Below are 6,048 nucleotides of genomic sequence, written 5' to 3'. Positions count from 1 at the left end.
CTCGTGATCCACCTGCCTCGGCCTCTGAAAGTGCTGGGATTACAGGTGTGAGCCACTGCGCCCGGCCTTCTGATTTCTTAAGACATGAATTTGAGGCTACTGTTGCCAAATTACATTGTCAATTTATCGACTGAATTCATAGTACTGCTGTCTCAGGTGAAACTTAGGGCCCAGACCTCGATGAGAATGAGATAGTGGTCATGTGGGAAGATACAGACAATTTAGAGGCCCCCTGCCCCCGCCCCAACAACCCCTACTCCACAGCGCCTCCTAGTGGCAGAAGCAGTCCCTGCTCCTCTGCCTGCGGAGGCTCCTGCCGCCTTGCCTGAAGATGTTGCAATGACCTTGCCTTGACGTTACTCTGCAGTGTTTTAGTTATTTATTGCTGAGTAACAGGCCACTCCACAGGTAGTGACTTAATTGGGTTTGCTCAGATGACTGCAATCACTGGATGCTGGGCTCAGCTGGGATAGTTGGGATGGCTGATGCTGGGCCTCTCTGTCCACAGGGTCCTTCTTCCCAGTTTCTTCATGGCACGGTGACCTCAGGATTCCGGGAGAATGGAGGCAGGAGCTAAGCATCTGAGGCCTGGGCTTCTTGCATCATGTCACTTATCATACATTCTCCTGGTTAAAGTTAGTCATGAGGCCAGCCCAAATTCAAGGCGTGAAAACTAGACTCCACTTCTGGAGCAAAATATGGTGGGCATATGTCACCTGAGGGGAGGCTAGTTTTCTTCATGCCACACTCACGTTGCCTCCAGCCCCATCATGGGTTAGATCCTTGCCTGCCTAATTCCTGAGTCAAATCTGGGAGGACGCAGCACACACATCAAAACAATTGCAAGATTTTGCTAACTTATATCAGGAAAAGTCTGGATAGCATATATGAGAATGTTTTCTGTGGGTGCTAATCCCGGGAGGGAGGAATATGATTTTCACTGGGCTGAATTGATTAATATAGGTACATTTAGCTGAGATTCTAGATTCAATGTGCCAGTGTGAGCAGCTAGGAGTGGTTCTGTTTGCTTAGCTGGTTGACTGACTCCTGGATTCAATCAAGGCCTGTGCTCACTGAAATCGAGATGCCAGAAGTTCCTTGTTTTAATATAGAAGATGCAATTCAAAGACCAAGGGAGGGAGGAATGTTGAGGTGACTGTTGCCCGTGTGACCCACTCCCTCTCCTTGGCTAAGTTCCACATGCCTAATTTCCTCCTGTACAGCCTGGAAGACTCCCTTCACTAAGGCACCCAGAAACACATGAGTGAAGCATGATGCAGCACTTGCTCTCTGTGGCATGGGCATACTGGTGGGAGATGCTGCCATGAAAATGGACTCCATGATTTCAGTGGAAATAATGGGACCCCAGGGGAGCAGAGGGCGAACAGCGCTCGACTGCCCAGAACATCAGACCTCAGGTGGCAATCAGCATGTTCTGACCACAGATGACTTCAGCAAAGGCTGATTAATCAAGGGCCAAATAGGACCCAGGAGACCAAACAGATGGGCAGCTCTTAAGGTCCTCTTTCATCTCTCTCTCTCTCTCTTTTTTTTTTAGATGGGATTGCAGTGGTGCGATCTCGGCTCACTGCAACCTCCACCTCCTGGGTTCCAGCGATTCTCCTGCCTCAGCCTCCCAAGTAGCTGGGATTACAGGCATGTGCCACTACGCCCAGTGAATTTTTGTATTATTAGTAGAGACGGGGTTTCACCATGTTGGCCAGGCTGGTCTTAAACTCCTGACCTCAGATGATCCACCCACCTCGGACTCCCAAAGTGCTGGGATTACAGGCATGAGCCACTGCACCTGGCCCTCCTCAATCTCTATAACAGAAACAACAAAACAAAACAACCAACAAACAGACAAACACAAACCCTCCAGAGCTGGCAAGTGGAAGCTTGACTTGACCCACTAAAAACAGAATCTCAACCTCTCACCCCAAGTCCCTAGAATGAAAGAGAGGCCGGTACCCTTCACAAAAGCCCCTTTAATAGCACCAGAGATACATACTGTAAATCATTCCTTCAGCCTTCTGCAAAAGGTCGTGGGCCATTTGCCAGAGAATTGTGCTCTGTGAAAGGAAAATTTTTCAGGGATTAGTGGATGTTAAGTCTATTTAATGTTAATTCCTGAGGACACAGAAAGCTTCTGTGTAGAGGCTCAGGTGGGTCAGGTAATAATTGGAGTTTTGACCCGAGTGCAGTGGGACCCTGAACCCATTCTGCAATTATGATGATTATTTTTTACTTTCATGATATGATTGGAATTACAGGTAGAATTCACACATAAGCCTCCAGACCTGTGGAATAAGCATCATTATGGCAAAATGATGAGTGGAAACCCCTCAATCTTCCCCTTCTTACCAAAATAATACACCAATAATAAACTCTGGGGAGTCACAGGAACTTGTGCCACCATCAAAGACTTGAAAGATGCAACGGTGGTTTCTGTCACATTTCATTTAACTCATCTATTTGGTCTGTGCAGAAGGCACGGGTCTCGAAGAATGACAGGGCATTACCGTAAGCTTACTCAGGGGGTGAGTTCAGTTGCAGATGCTATTATTCCAGGTGTGGTCTTTTTATGGAAACTATAATTTTATTCTGCCACAATGTAAAACTATCTGATGAATTATGTTTTCTTGTCCTCTGTAGACTGTCCCCTTAGCGGTTTTCTTTCTCTTGGCAGGGATAGCAGTACACCTTTCTCATCTTGTCTTGAAACTCCTCAAGTCTCTGATTTTCTGTCTATGTGGATTTTGATCATCCTCCCATATCACAGGCCATTATATTTGTCCACTACATTGATTATACTACGTTGCTAGGATTGGGAGAAGGAGAAGCAGTGGGTATTTCAGATGCATCAATCAGATACAAGTGTGCCTGAGAATGGAAGTAAATCTCGTGAGAACATAGGGGCCTGCCACCTACGTGAAGTTCCTGGGTGTTCAGTGATCTGGATCATGCCAGGAAAGACCCTGCAAAGTGAAAGACAACTTGCTGGGCTTTCTGCCTCTTACTGTTAATAAGCACACTTCTTGGGCTTCTGTGTATTTTAGAGGCAACATATATTGGTGTGTTTTTCTGATCCTTATAAGCTTACTGAGTAAACTATAAGGCTGCAGGGTTGGAGTGGGGCCCAGAGAAAAGGAAAATTTCCAGGTGGTCCAGAATGAAAGGCAAGCAACTCTGCCACATGGCCCTGATAGCCCAGCCAATCCCAAGGTGGCTCAAGTGTCTGCAGCAGATGGGATGGTATTTGAACCCATGGCAGACTCTGACAGAAGAATCACAATGGAGTATCTACAATTTAGGAGTGAAGCCTGGTGCTCCTTAGCAAGCAGTTTTCCTCCTTTTGGGGAAGGACTGCTCACTGCTGGCTGGGCTTAGCTGACAGTGGTCTCAATGTGGGAGGCACCAAGGGATTGTGAAAGTAATTAATGACTGTTACACACACTGTGTTTTCTCAGGGATACTTGGGTTATATGTGCTCAGTGGTTGCTAAATGAGATGTCAGTAAATTATGCATCAGGTATGAAAACACACTTGACTTCTCTCCTTTCTTATCCCCCATTCACTGAAATCGGGCTTCTGTTTCTTCTATTCCAGAGAGTCTGCAATTGCCAAGGTCAGTGATCTCTTTATTGCTACTTTAAAAAAACTAATTTCGGCCGGACACAGTGGCTCATGCTTGTAATCCCAGCACTTTGGGAGGCCGAGGCAGGCCGATCACGAGGTCAAGAGATTGAGACCATCCTGGCCAACATGGTGAAACCCCGTCTCTACTAAAAATACAAAAACTTAGCTGGGCATGGTGGTGTGCACCTGTAGTCCCAGCTACTTGGGAGGCTGAGACAGGAAAATCCCTTGAACCTGGGAGGTGGAGATTGCAGTGAGCCGAGATCACGCCACTGCACTCCAGCCTGGCAACAGAGTGAGACTCCATCTCAAAAAACAAACCAAAAAAAACAACTAATTTCATGCCTATGAAAAAAATTCCAACATACATGACAATTAAATGATAGTACCCATAGCTGGGTGCGGTGGCTTCTGCCTGTAATCCCAGCACTTTGGGAGGCTGAGGTGGGTGGATCATGAGGTCAGGAGTTTGAGACCAGCCTGACCAACATGGTGAAACTCTGTCTCTACTAAAAATACAAAAGTTAGCTGGGCATGGTAGTGTGTGCCTGTAGTCCCAGCTACTCGGGAGGCTGAGACAGGAGAATCGCTTGAACCCAGGAAGTGGAGGTTGCAGGGAGTAGAGCTCTCACTACTACACTCCAGCCTGGCCGACAGAGTAAGACTCCATCTCAAAATAAATAAATAATAGTACCCATCACAAAACTTCAATATGTGACGACATTTTGCCCATTTCGTTCAACAGATTCTAAATCTGTATTGTAGGGAAGCCGTTATGGTCTCTAACCCTGTTGACTCTTCATCCTTGATGTCTTTCCCAAGGTGACATTCCTTTCTAGTTTTCCTCTGACTCCTCTGCTTCTTTAGGGCAGCCTCCACTTGGGGGCTTCTTCCTCTGCCTGTCCCCTGAATGTGTGTGTTTCCCAGCACTCTGACCTGACCCCATCCGTCTCTCACTTTCTACACTCTTGCTAGGTAAACTCACCCTCTCTCATAGCCTTTTTACCTTCTGTGGGTTGGTGAGGCTCACATTTCAATGAGGTCTGCATCTCCGCCTTCAGCTCAGACCCCTTTCCCAGGCTCAGACCACCATGTCCAGAAGTCTCCTGGACATCAAATTGAGTCCATCCTCCTGCCAAAACAAGCTATTTCCTGGATTCCCATTAATCCACACAACAATAAAGGTCTACTCATATTTCTTAGATACTAATTTGTGTGTAAGAAAAAAAATGTAAGATTCTGGAACAAGACAAAGAAATTACTGCTACATGAAAAAGATGGACACAAGTGTTGGTGAGGATGTGGAGAAATTGGAACCCTCCTACATTGTGGGTAGGAATGTAAAATAGTGGAGCCCTGGCCCACCCAGAACCAGAATCAACCCCGTAGAGGGTTTTCCCCCCTTCCCCACGCTTCAAGAGATGGGCTCTTGAGCACAGTAGAATGATCAGAGCTCACGGCAGCCTTCATCAAGCCTACAGGCATGCACCACCACACCCAGCAGAGGATGTTGAACTGATGGACCAAGGTGGAGAGCGAATGAAAGTGCAGGTGCTTTGATGGATGACGGATGGAGTGGCTTGCCTCCGGGAATGAAGGTGTGCAGAAAGGGCCAGGCGCCTGCGGGCTGCGTTGCAGGGCCTCTGAGGGGTGATGGGCTCAGATGTGGAGGCTATAGGAATGCCTGGGCAAACTGGGCAGAAATACCACAACCTGGGCAGGCTTTGGGAGCCCCCAAGCCAAGCCCTAGGGAGAGGGAGAGGGAGCGGGGCTGCCAGCCCCTGCTGGCTTGGGCTCAGGAAAGCCATAGTGATTCTTCTCAGGATGGCCTGAGCTTCCTGGAATTGTGATAAGCCCCAAAGACAGGATAAGGCTCCAGGAAAATGACTAATACCAGATTTCCTGTCAACCCTGGCAACGAGAGGAGGGGGCTCCCAGTGTATTTAATGAGATTTACCAAAATAAAGACGCGGCATTTCTTACACCTGAGTGCCATGCTGTGCTGCATAGACTGAATTACAAATTGTGAGATGTGTGAAGGAAGAGGGGTAGCCATAGCGATAGTGAAAAGTGGGCAAATTTGCTATTTAGCAGAAAGACCAGGCAGGTCTTAGCGATAGATTGGAAGCAGAGGGTCAGAGACTGGTACTAAAAAGGATTTCCCGGCTTCTGGCTGAGAACTGGGTCAACCCGAGTACATTCCCACCCACTTCCTCTAGGCCATCCATCCACCCAGCGGCACAGACTCCCGAAAGTGTCGCTCCAGTCCGACCTGGCTCCTGTCCCTTGTCCACAAAGACCGTCTCCCCGCTCCCCCAATATGGTACAAGGTGCCCAGGCCGTGCGGGGCGTCGGCAGGTATCATGGGTGGGGTCCATTGTGTGAGGAGTAACATCGCGGCCATTCCCC

The sequence above is a fragment of the Mandrillus leucophaeus genome, unplaced genomic scaffold, assembly GCF_000951045.1.
Source record: "Mandrillus leucophaeus isolate KB7577 unplaced genomic scaffold, Mleu.le_1.0 Scaffold674, whole genome shotgun sequence".
NCBI lineage: Eukaryota > Metazoa > Chordata > Mammalia > Primates > Cercopithecidae > Mandrillus > Mandrillus leucophaeus.
Note: the sequence above shows the minus strand (reverse complement) of the source record.